General features: G+C 39.1%; 1 protein-coding gene across 49 annotated transcripts in view; it reads right to left on the bottom strand.

Annotated features, from left to right (window-relative positions):
• RIMS2 (regulating synaptic membrane exocytosis 2) overlaps positions 1-13,848 on the bottom strand; it is a 462,856-nt gene that overhangs the window by 73,550 nt on the left and 375,458 nt on the right. The window lies entirely within an intron of this gene.

Genomic DNA, 13,848 nt, shown 5'->3' with positions numbered 1-13,848 from the left:
TTCTTGGTTCACATTATTTTTATTCTGCTTTGATATCCAATTCAAGTAATTAACTTCTTGGTTTCATCCAGAAAGTAACTTGTACAAAACATCTAGCTCTCCCAAAGGTTTCACAAACCTGAGCAAAGACATCTAACCCATTGCAGAGTACTCTCACCGCTGTTTCACCAGTGCACAAAAGCAAAGCAGAGGGACTTAGTGACATGCCCACAACTGCTCAGCTCATGAAAGGTTGACCAGGAGACAGAACACTCTTCATGCTGTCTACAAAAAGTGCATCTCTTTTGGGGCCTAGCCTAGTTACAAAAACTTCTGGTTGACAAATGATAACACTTTTTTTTTAAAAATTAAAGTAAACAGATAGTTGAGATTATCAAACTAAAAGACACTTGGTTGTAGCTCTTCAGACAAAACCCACAACCTTCTGAACTGCTGGGCTGAGAAATCCAAATGGATGTGAGAACGCAGGGATGGGACTAGGGATAACTTGTACTGATAACGAACAAATGCCTCAGAAATTCAGGAATGACAATAACGCTCCAGCTCACTGACCGTATACTCTCAACACTGAACTGGCAGGTGACTGACCATCAGCAGTAAGCCTACACAACGTTAAGCAGAGTTGTGAAGACGTACTCAAGTTAGATCTGAACAAAATATTATGGTTCTTTGTTCTTGTTATACCACTTAGCTCTAAATAAACACTAAATCTGTGCCACTCTGCATTGCACTATGTGATAAAGAATAAGCAACAGAAAGAGATTTTTCATTCTCCTCTTCATATACTGACATATCTGTGTACACAGCAATCTGATGGGTTCCTATTGATAACCTTTTCGGGAAAACAGCATTGCAGGACAGAATGTCAATGACCACCAGGTAATTGTTTGGCTGACTTCAAAAGAAGACAGCATGAGAAGATGTAAAGAACAGCACAGATCGTTTTCTCCCATTGATTTCTTTAAATCCCATCTGCAGAGAGGCTTGTGGAACTCTCAGGGGCAGCAACACTGGACCCAGGCCCTCTTTTACAGTTTTAAAATAACTGCCCTTCATGAAGTGCACAGACCATTTGTTTCTGCTCTCTTGCCACGAATAAGCAACACTGGGAAGTATCCTGAAAGAATGCACAGTGTGTGAATAGTGTTTCAGAACAGCATTTGAGTGCCTATTTACTATAGGTGGATATTACAAGATAAGAGAAAATGCTCAAGCAGGTTACACTGTACACCAAGACAGCGACCAAGCATAGCCTGGGCTACACGTTCACCTAAGATGGATGTAAATGTTGCAGCTGGCTTCCTGATCTATACTGATTTCCAGTATTTGTGTTCATTCACCCCCTCCTTTAAGTGTGAACCCCCAGCCTTTAAGTGTGGGAGTGCACTTAGCCAGCCACAAACTCACAGGGGATCTCTGTGATCACAACCTCTAAACGGTGTAATATTTATTGACGGTTTTTACTGAGCCCTGTCTGCCCCGTTCCCATAACTCTCCCTAGGAGAAGTCTGCACTGAAGGCAGGGGTATGAGTGTAGTTGTGTTGAAAGGTTTGAGTTGATTTAGCCTTAAACTACCAAGACTGGCAAGTACAGCCTGGGCTACCACCAGGCTCTATGGAAAAGGCACCACAGAGCTGCCCTAAGGCCTTCGGCACTTGTCTTGGCTCCCGAGCAGTCGTACTTGCTGGAGCCAGTGCTGGTTCCCACCAGAGCTGACACGCGGCCGCAGTGCTCGCCCTCGCGGTGGCCAGACACGCCGCTGGCGCTACAGTCCTCATGTGGCTACTCTTTGGGGAAACAGGATAGACTGTAGTGTCGGCTGTAAGTCATTCATGGAATCGTTAATTACATTCCAATTAGGGGACAGATAATTACTTGCAGTGGTTCACAGAATGACGGCGCTCGGCCTGCAGATCCCACACTGAGCTTGCCAGGCAGGCAGTGGAAATGAGCCCTTCTAAATCAAATACGTGTAAGTGACACGGAGCCGCAAACGGTACCCGAACTGCACGAAGTCAATCTGAAGAGTCATGCTGCAGCACCCTAACCAGGCTCAAAAACCCATGGTTTTGATTTTGGCTGCTTCATTTCCTCACCTGCAGAACCTCAATTCTTAAAAACACATTGTTGGTAGAAACATATTTTATATAAAAAATCAGACATCTTGACAAATAAAACAACCTTATTGTATTTTTATTTTTTTTAAATGCTAGCACAGCAGTAATAACCTAGTGATATACACTGAAGAATCGCTACGGTAACAAAAGTAAGCTAAAAGTACGTAATTCTGGAAATGTGAGGGGAAACACGACTATCAGGTCATTACCTTGCTTCTCTTTTCCCTGCTGTATGTAAGGGTACTTCCCACCAAATATTTTAGATCGGGTCAGAGGGCACAGAAATATTATTAGACCCTTACCATTTCAGGATGCTTTAGATTTGAAATTTTGGAACATACTTCTTTTCCTTAAATATTCATGCATTAATATTTTAAATATTTATATTTAAAAGCCCTACTAAATATTTACACAATGTCTTAGTTACAGTCGCGCATCTGGTAACTGCCTACCAAAGTGACATCTACATCATGAAACTGAATTGTCTGTCTTGTTGGATACCTCAGTAAAATACCAGATATCTGCAACTCATCCATAAACTTGGCTCCAAATTGCTCTTTATCCTGCTGGTGCCTATCCCCTACAGTCTACTTTTGACCTTATATCTAACTTAATTTTGTCCAGGAAGCAGATTATAATATAAATGCATTGCACATTAGTGTTTCAGAAAGTGCAGCACAGAAGACAAAAGGAAACACATTGCTTGTCTGACAGAAGCCATGTTGGTATTTTAGTTTTATATTTGCTTCTGAAATTGCAATTTAATATAAGGCAGTTTCCAAAGTGCTACTCTGCTCTCTGCCTCAAAAGCAAAACGGCATTTATGTTGTGTGAATATTGTTTTTTATAAAGTATCAAGTCTCATGTTGTGTATACTGACTGTAAAATGCAACTCTTTTTGCACAACTTTGCACAATTCTTTCTTCAGTTTTTGTGTGGCCAAAGTTGCCCAAAGGCTTTACATCTTCATGCATTTCATATAGTTCCTTGTTTTCATTCCTCTGAGTCTCAATTTTTTTTTTTATTTTTATTTTTTTCTAACTGTCACCAACTGTACAAGATCAAGTGTTAGACTGGAAAGGCCATTCATCATTAACCAAGTGCCATCCACCCACTGCATCCGAAACAGTGCCACCATTTCGCGTCCAGCTCCCCTGCCGTCCCTACGCCCTGTGCTGCGGCACCCTGCAGGGTCACCGCCATCCCCACGGCTGGCTGCTGGCTGCAGCAGCACCCGGGTTTGGGTCACCAGATCCAGCAACTCCCCTCTGTGCCTCAGTTTCCCTCAGAAGAAAATATGGTATGGGGACAGCAAGGGAGCCTCATCTGCTCCCCTGATTCGGGCCAAATGGTCTGGTCTATGGTGAAGCATACCTGGCTACAGTGAAGGCTAATTAAATACCATTTCTTTATTTTTATTTTTTTTAATAGCCACTGCTGCAGGAAAACTATCTCCTGACTTTTGCCATGCTGGAAATATATGTCTCTTTTATTTCAATAGGGTGAAATTTTCATTTTCAACCCAATCGAGGCTCATATAATATAGCCAGGATTCCAGACTTTGACGCATAACACAGTAAAAGTTCCCGGCCTCCTCTAGATGTCTCAGGCTTTCTGCAAGCAGAGGGCCTGATGTAAAGTCACTGGTGTTTTTAAAAGTAAGATGATTTTGTCTTATTTTGCTGCATTGAAGAAAACGATAAATTTCATGGTAACAAATTCTACCAAACAAGTTTTAAAGTTCCTTAAAACCTTTTCCTCTGCAGTAATAAAATCATTTGTTGGAACAAATAACAAAGTGAAAGTTTGGTGCTCGTGCCAATACTTTGTAACTGCAATGGACTATTTTCCTGCAGTGATGAATTCAAGATTATTGCAGCTGAAAAACAAATACGTGCTCTGTTTCCCAGCACAGCCACCTCTGCAAGCCTTCCGACCTCTCTGTGAACTGCCCCGGTGTGACTCACAGGCCACATGGAGCTACAACTGCTCTCCTACTCATTTCTTGAAAGAAACCGTTTTGGAACTTCTAATTCAAAGGGAGTTTGTAATTGTTTCATGTTACTTTAATCTATTGTTACCAGTCTTCCATTACAGACTATACAGTTATGCAGTTTCCAGGCAATTGAAATTGTCAGTGATTTCCAACTGTTTTTCTATTTTATTTTATTTTATTTTATTTTTTATAATCTACTCATCAGTTTTTATTTGCTAGCATTTACACAGAGACGTATAAATCTGGTCAATGTTTCTACTGATCAAAATGTTGGGAAGCTGTCTCAGACAATTGTCCATTGTGCTACCACAACAGACTAAAGAACCACTCTGGACCGTTTCAATAGTCCCTTGCCTTGCTGACAAAAGCTTTGGAGCAGCCAGAGCACAGCAATTGTATGAAATGTTCTGTAATTCTAACTGGAGCTTCTGGTTCAAGTTTGTAGCTCTGAAGGGCATTGCAAATGTTAGTTACCATGCTTCATTTGAAGGAATGTTGTTACATTGTTTTAATGTCCTTTGCTGATGGCTGCTTAATGAAGTATTCCATTAGAAATAAAACCGAACACTTATAAATGTAACATTACATTTATATAAGAGGCTCTAAAATCATTTTTACAAAATCTACAAATTACCATGCAGCGAGAATGTAAGTTTATCTGTATCTTGCATATGCACAAACCCGAGATGCAGGCTGTGCTGAAGCTGCCCTCGCACGCAATGGATTCATCCTTAGCTACCTCAGTAACCAGCGCTTGCATCTGTCAGTCCGCCAGGCTCCATCAAGGCAGAGCACAGCACAGCTCGCCCTGTTAGCCTCCGCCAGCCCCGCTGGAGCCAGCAGCTGCACACGGCAGCCCTCAGTCCCTCAGGAGGCTCGAAGGCTGACCGGGGAGCTCAGTTCCTGCACTGCCCCAGCATTCGGCGTACGGTAAGTGCAGCGGTTGCCCCGGACTTTTCCATGTGGAGCTGCAACCAGTTCTAGCTCTGACCCATTCCTGGCTGCCCATCCCAACTTCTGCCTTTCAGTCCTGAGTCCTGTCCTTCCTGCCTCCTTTTCACTGCTAATTCTTGAATGCTGCTTCCCCAGCCCTACCTCTTTGGCCCTGCTCCAACCCTGCCTCCCCTTCAGCCGTTTCTAGCTTTGCACTGGCCACCCTGTGGTCCCCTGGCCCTGGCCCTGCTGTGCCTCTCTTGGCATTCTCAGCTTGCGGTGGCATAAAAGAGAGAGCTACACGCGGTGTCGCTACTCGTGAGCAGTACGGTGCCTCAACCAGCAGGCCGAGGTGGACGTACTGGGGCTCCCTGGGGAGGCACTGAGCTATAGTTCCCGGTGCCTCATTCCTCATCTGACGTATTTTCCCCGTTATTCAGAACATTTCAGTCCAGTTCTACCTTTAATAGAAAGATTTGGCTGTAACCTGATTTACAAATCCCGCCTCCTAAACCATCCTAATCTCCTTTCAACGAAGTTAGGCCACTAACTGAAATGCACTGATAAAAAGAAAAAAAAAAGTATGTCTGTACTTCTATCTAATAACGGAAAAATAGTACCTCAAAATTTCCATGTCTCTCCCTCAGTGGTTTGGTGCCACCTATTCACTTATTTCACTAACTGATGCTCATGCATACGCTCTTAATAAGGAGGTCCTAAAACCTAGAAACCTAAAAATCTCGAGAGCTTGACTTCACCACGGGGCTAAGCCATGTTGCAAACCACATCCTACTGCCAAATCAGTAAATGAAAACTGAGCAATGAAAAACGTCAAGCAAGCCAGCGGCGGGCCATAGCAGCAAAGAAAGGTAGCCTGGGCTGTATTAACTGCAGCGTAACTGATGCATTAGCAGCAGATCAAGGGGATCGCCATATACTCAGCACACATTAGACCATGTCTCAAATATTGCATTCATTATTGGGAGGCCGCTTACAAGAAAGACATCAATAACAGTCTCAAGTTTTGCAAGGGAAGGTTTAGATTGCACATTAGGAAGAATTTCCTTATGGAAGAGGTGATCAAGCATTCGAACAGGCTGCTCAGGGAAGTGGGGGAGTCTCCATCCGTGGAGGTATTTAAGAGCCATGTGGACACGGGACTAAGGGGCATGGACATGGTAGGTCAGGTTGATGGTTGGACTTGATGATTTTGGATTTCCTCCAACCTAGAGGATTCCATAATTGTAAACTGGAGTGAGTTTAGCAGAGGGCCATGAGATGGCTGGGGGTGGAGCACTTGCCCAGGGAGGAGAGCCTGGGGTGGTGAGGGTGAGGGGGACCTGGGTTTGTTCTGCCTGCAGGAGGGCAGATTTGGGCAAACCTAGCACCAGCCTGCCAGACCATACAGGGACGATGTCAGAGAGACAGAGCCAAGCTAGTCACAGATACAAGGAGAGACAGTTTTACTATTGTGGCAGTGAAGCAGTGGATCAGGTTGAACAGAAAGGTAGTGCAGTCTTCATCCTTGAACGTTTACAAGACCTGTCTGGAAAAAGACCTGAGCAACCTGGACTGATCTCCTTTGACTCTGTCTTGAGCCAGAGGTTGGATAAGACAGCTCCTCATGTCCCCTCCAACCCAAATTTCTCTGTCATTGTAGGGGTCAAGATGACCCTGGAGCTGAAGAAGAAACTGCAAGGGCAGCAGTAACACAGAAGCCACTAGCCTACTACTGTCTAAGGAGAAATGAAAATCAAGAGAGGAGTAATCTGGAGGCAAACCAAAACAAAAGACAAGAAAAGTTGTCGGCTTCACGTATTCTGATTTATGGTGTATTTTTTAAAGAATTCCATAAGTGTACAATATAAAATGAATATAGCAGAACAATAGCAAATGTTCTGGGATTACACTGAGGGGAACTTACAGGACCTGCAAATATTCAGTACAGTAAAAAGCAGTGAGACAGCTCTTAAAAAGCATTTGGGTCCCTAAAGGAGCTTAAGAATTAATTTGCCTGCAAGTTTTTCTGCCTACAAACTGCAGTCAGTTTCAAAAAAATTAAGCAGTCTCTTGTTCTTCTGTTCTGTTTCATACAATCTGATGTTAGGAAGATCAAGACAACCTCTAGTTTCAGCTGCACTGGTATCTGCTCCAAAATCAAGATGTTATTGATGCAGAGTTCATTCACAAAGATAGCTTTGTCCAGTCTAGGGAATTAACTGTTCTTACTTAATCTTACTTTAAGTCAGGACCAAATTTTATTAATTTTGAAAGGAGAAGGCATTGTAAACTTTCTGCTGGGATATATGAAGTTACCACATTATTGCAAAGACACTGTTCAAAATCCCGCCCCACCAATGAAAAATACAACATTTAAAAAAAAAAAAAAAAAGTTGTTTAAGGTAAAATAAAAGGTAAGTAAAACAACACAGCAACAATTCAATGTATCAACTGTAAAAACTCAAAAGACAATCCAAGACTGCAGTGAAAATCTAAGGTTTATAGTGGCCAAGCAGGTATCTCATAACTCATCAAAAGCTACCTTAACATTACAATTCGGAGAGCGCTTCAACTCCAAATCATCAAATTATTGGAACAGGACTCAATGATATAACAAGTCATAATAACAAGAGTTTACCACCACTGGTCTGCATCCCTGGGTAGCATGCCTGATGTACTCTATAACTAGATATCTACTTTAAAAAATAAGACAACTGATTTCTATTATCTATCAAGAAAGGTAACTGATTAAGAAGAGTTTTCATAGTCTGAATATTAAAGGAAGATGATCTTTTTCACGGTCCTAGCTGTTAAATGAAACAGCAGAGAGATCCAGGTATAGCATACGGTTAGGATGAAACAGCTGTATTTATATTTATATTCCCATATAAATGGGAGTCAATAGAAAAGCTCATGTGTCCTGAGGATGGACTTCACCTTGTTACAAGATCCGATGATTCCAGATCTTCAGATCATCCCTAGGCTCATCCATGGCTTCACAATCTACTGTCCAATTCCATCTAACAATATACCCTACACTTTTTATCTCCTGCTGAACTCCAGCACATTTGTTAGGACAAACTGGCAAGCCTGGCTACAGATAACTCACTTGTTCAGTGGGCTTACTTTTAGTGATGACTCCAACTTATGTTTCTGGTCCTTTCTGGTCTTCTAACTCCAGTGAATCCTACTTACATGGGATAAACAGAATCAAAGTGTGCTTCCTGTATTTGCTTCTGTTCCTCAAGTGGTTCATCTGTTGTTTTTATTATCACTGCACTCAAAATCTCTTCCACTTCATACAGTCCTGCCATCCAGACAGCGGTTTAATTTTTAAGGATGGTAACAGGGCAGGACTTCTGCTTTGTTTAAGAAATGCTCAGGTCTCCGGTTGTTCTACCTAACTTGGGCTTCTCCAAGATGTTACTGTGCAACATCAAGCTATGAAGTCAAACAACATGCATTTTAAAGAGTTGTCACTTAACCTGGATTATAAACTACATTTCCATTTTCTGGTGGTGGGTTTTTTTTGTCCTTGTGTCTCTCGTAAAAACAAATAAAAATACAGAAGGGCAACCATCTTTGTTTCTTTTTACCCCAAAAGCCTGCTACATATTTCAACAAATCTGATGGTTTGAGAAAAAGAGTATGAAGTTGCCCTCTTAATAGTACTTTCTCTATGTAACATTTAAATATGACTTTCAGAAAATTTGTCCTGGGACACAGCACCACTAAAGGAATTCATGCCGAAGGAAACATCTGGATTGACACATGGGCCATCTGGTGAGTGCTTATTCCTGTAAGCAGAAGTGCCTGAGGACCATGAGTTACAAAATTGCTCACGAACGGGATATAAATACATCTTTGTACAACTTGTCTTTATAAGTCGTTAAATCCACAGAAATCAAAGAAGGTAGCCTCCAAAATCAAGCATGATTTGAGGGAAGGTCCCATAACCTTTTCTTTATCTTTTGTTTTCATTGATTCTCAGAATACATTTTGAAAAATTCAAGTCCAATAATAAATGCATAAGCTTAGATAATAATTTGTGTACAGGATCTTCTGCTGATTCGTGTTTACCTAAAAGGGAAACAAATCTGCAAGATGTAGATAGCACCATCTCCTTATCCCTCCATAGGCAAGTTAAACTGCTTAGAAAACGTTAATTTTCCCTAAAATGTATTTCCTCAGCACCTTTACTCCTGTCATTTTGGGATACTAGGGAATAAAAAGCTGCAGGGAGCTCCTAAGCATGCAGTCTGCTCCTGGGGAATGGAAAAAATGAACTCTCCTTTTCTCTTTGTCATTATCCTTCATTTCTCAAAGAGAGAGAAATAAAATAAATGAATAAATTAATAAAAATAAATAAATAATGTATCACGTCTTTCATATCACTTCACGAATTTTATAATCCTTTTGCTCTTTCCTTGTAAGGCCAATTTGAATTCACTTTTACAGAAAATACTTAATGCCAATTACCATTAATTACAACTTCAACTTCACCACATAAAACACTAACAGCAAGATATTCATATATAACATTTCAGGAAAACAAAGGAAAAACAAAGAAAAAATAATTGAAATGAAACTGTACAACGAATTTAGGTAATTTCATGAGACAGTTACCTGTATTGGAACTATTCTTAGGGTCAAGAACTTCTGCAAACATTTCTGATGTTTAATGTCTATGAATTTAAAGAACCTTGAAAGTTTTCATTTTACAGATGTTTCCTTGGTATAGCATTGGCATGGTATTTCTAAATTTTTGTGTCTGGAAACCAGTTTAGAAGTAGGAAAGATAACATTTCTAACGCTGCCTCCTAAAAACCACCCAAGCTACTTTACAATTCTTGAAACTAAAAGTCAGCCTGTTTATCAGCAATGAATTGACGTTATCTTCTCTTAGATCCAGAAAACTGTCAGTGTTTTCAATTTTGTTTTTAGAAAATCATATTCAAAGTAAGTAACATGCAAATACTAATAATTAGCTACTTGCTTCAGATTAAACTGCAGAAGTACGCAAATCACCAGACTTGTTTTTCATCTGACGTTATCTGTCACTCTGGAGAGAAAAGAAACAGGGTGATGCATTCTGGTTTTGCAAAATTTAATGGATCTCAGATACTGTATGTAAGGAAACTAATATAAATTCTTTTAAAGATGTGACATAGTTTGAAGGCAAAAGATACACCAGATAATTTTTTCTGTTATAACAGAAGTTGAACTACATGACAAAATTGTGTTTGGCTGTATGACAGATGATTGTTTTTCTCAACATAAACTGACTCTGGAAGAAAAACAAATTCCAAACTTCTTTTCAGTTACGATACTTAAGGTTATTAGATGAAAATGTATATATTCAAGGCAAAGATTTAGGACAAGATGTTCTTCTGGGGGAAAAGAGCAGGTTCTGTTTATGCAGACTTTAATATAAGTTTATGTAATTTTATTTTAAATTTCATGAGTACTACTAGTAAAATAAGTTTACTGCAACAATTTAACTATTTTACAGTTTGTATTGCAAAAATGAACACATTTTGGGTACATCATTACCCTGTTCAGAATTAGGGGTTGAATTTTCAGAACTGCCTTTTTTTTTTTTTTTTTTCCTTTTTATTCCTTGTTATTATTCACTGATTCCAGACTGTCAGTGAAATCACTGGTAAACTAATGACTTCAATCCGTAGGAGCAGGATAATATTCTTTCTTATTTATTACTAAAGAAATTATTCTATTGCCTAACACTAAACCAATATTAACTCCTGCAAGCAAGACTTTACTTCCAAATAAAAGTCAGAAATAACATAGGTTAGAATGGTTGCAGAGATAATTTCGTGTTTTAGTAACCTTTTCACTAAAAATGTTGCTGAAGGCATTAAAGCTTTACAAACAAAATATATCCCTACACTGAGCCTCCAAGGTGCTGATTTAACTTTGATTAGATCAATTATTGAGCCTTGACGGAAAAACAGTGCTGTGTTAAATATCCACCCAAGTTCTTTACCTATACTACTTGCACTAGGGATGTTTGAAATCACAGTTATAGTTAGTAAAACTAACTGTGAGAAATTATGAATTTAAGACACTTGAGAAAAAGAATGAAAAAATGCAATGCCTTGGGCAAAATCTGAGAGACTCAAAGCTTTTTTCTTGCATGATAGATGGTAAAAAATCATCAAACCCAAAATCTGTTGTTTGGACAAAGGTTGATAAACAGGTAAAATTACCACTGACTTCTCTGGGGCTGCTATTAAATAAAACCAACCCATTTAATACAAAGAAGCACTCACAGAGACTGGACAAAATAAAATATCCACACTAATAAAACCACTTCACATGCCTCATTATTACAGTCAAAACACTTTTAGTGAAGAATTACAAATTATAAGAGCAAACTCTGGTTGAATCCTTGACCTAAGGCATGCCCAACCGAACCACCCGGAGCTGCTCGCAGGTGGCCATCCCAGGAGCACCTCCCGCAGGATTCCTCGGTTTGAATTCTACGCATTTAAGCAGGCTCTATGCCAGCACTGCACTAGAACTCCAGGTTTATCAGTTCCTACTGCATGCAACGTTCTCCTTGGTTTTTCAAGGTCAATAGCCTAGCAAACTGATCCAGCAAACATGTTTCTGGCTGAGCTGGAGCGAGGGCTCTACTCTTGTCATCTTCTAAATGTGAATCACAGCCTTTTCATGCCTATTCTGCCTGGCACAGAATTAAGCAGGACAAACGCCTGTCTGGTGTGATATATATTATTCTAGATTATCACCCTCACTTCTTGGGGCTCCCTGACCATTACAGCAACTCAATTAACTTCCTATATTCTGCATTTTTGAATGTCACTAAGGCACCCAGATATTTAGTACATATTTAGTACATATTTAGTACATATTTCCCAATTATTTTGTTGTTGTTTTGTCTAAATCTTCTCATCTATTATCAGCATTAGTTTTAGTACACCCTACAGAATGAACTCAAGACACAGATACATAATTTTATACATTAACTGTAACTCAGTTCAATAGCATCCTGGAACTTTATGGCTTAAATTGAGGAAAAAAACTGTAAACAGAAATAATTTAAGTTTACTATGAAAAGACAGCCAATCTGAAACAAAAATAGACTAACAGTTTAACAATTCACAGATCTAGACAAAGCAGTTCTGAGAAGAAAATGTCCTCTGTTATAAAAAGGAAAAAAGGATTTAAGATAAATTGTAGTGATTAGTCTGGTTAGAAATTGGTCAGGACAGTACCCAGATGATTTTTAAATGTGATTATTAGTGGAATGGCTACAATTACACTATTGAATATGGCTTTAATAGATTTTTTTTCATACACATCTTGAAATATATTTACGTTAGATAAACACTTCCCCCCCCTGCCCTGGGAAATATTTGCTTTTTGCAAAAGAGCATTTAACTTATTGCTGTAAGAGTAAAATCCAAGAATTTGTGCTACATTGAGCATTTTGGGTTTGATTTTTAAATCAGAAAAAGTAATTTTCTGTTATCGAACCCCCTTTGTTTTTACAATCAATTCTAACAACTAATGAATATGCAGAACCAAATTAGACTGATGATTTTATTATTTTTTTACTTTCAGGATTCATTTTTTCTCTTTGAGATTCATCCCAACATTACAGGATATATTAAGTTCATTTTATAATGTTTTCTACATATACTATTAGCAACATAAGCTTACACAAAAACTAAGAAAATGGCTGACAATACAAAGCGCCTGCAGACAGATCAAGCAAGTCAGTATCAGTCAATTTTTGTCAGCCTTCATCATGGTATCTGAATGCAATATTTGTGTTAACCATCGCATAACATTGCAGACTACCCTAAACCTCTGCTGGAAACACAGATATTCAAGATTCAAAGATAAATTAGAAAAGCATCAAAATGAAAACAAATTAAACAAGAGCTTGAATCAAATTAAGAAGAAACACGACAGCTATGAAACACTATGAAACAGAAATCATTTCTCAGAGTCTGGATATCATTAACTAAAGAAGAAAATACTCAAAATTACATCCACATCTATACTCAAAGTTGCTAAATTACTTTTAACCTATCAGCAAAATATAGGATTGCAATAAAAATACAAGTGAAATAAGAGATGTTTTTCACATTACCATGTGCAAGCAGTTCAAATCTAGGATTCTGAATTTATTTCACCTAGCTGCATTTTTAAGTCGCATAATTAAACTTTAAATCCTGTATTTACAGGAACTAGGACTGCAACATCAGCGGTTCATTCCGTTAACTTTTTATATTAAAGACATAATAAAATTCTTGACTGAAAGTATAAATCCTATCAGCACTTTAAGCCATAGAGATTCTCTCTCCTATTTAGCAGTAGAAGTCCTCACAGATCACAAACGAGCACGGCTGGTCAACAGGACCTGTGCTTTCAGACCAGATGGCTGGTTTAGCTGTCTAGGTTTCCGTCCAAAAATACAATTACCAACTAGTCCATTGGAAGAGCCATGGGACAGACAATAACTAAACAGGCTTCTCACATGGGAAATCCTTTCTTAGCATAACTGGTGTTTGGTTTTGGTTTACATCCTGAGGCAAAAAGCTTCTTGGTGTGGAGGTGAGGAAGGGAAAGACAAAGGGACCCAGTAAAACTGTGCACAGCTATTTCCATCATAAGTCTATCAAATTCTACTGTCTAGGCTTGTAGCTTTACGGTTATCTTACCGAAAGTAATTGCATAGAATAATTGTGTGGTATTATTAATATTAATTATTTCTTTCTTAATTATTTTTCAGCATAGCTCCATTCTAATTA

The sequence above is a fragment of the Anser brachyrhynchus genome, assembly GCF_964034855.1.
Source record: "Anser brachyrhynchus genome assembly, chromosome: 2".
Taxonomy (NCBI): domain Eukaryota; kingdom Metazoa; phylum Chordata; class Aves; order Anseriformes; family Anatidae; genus Anser; species Anser brachyrhynchus.
The sequence above is the reverse complement of the archived record's forward strand: the minus strand, read 5'-3'. Positions and strand labels throughout refer to the sequence as shown.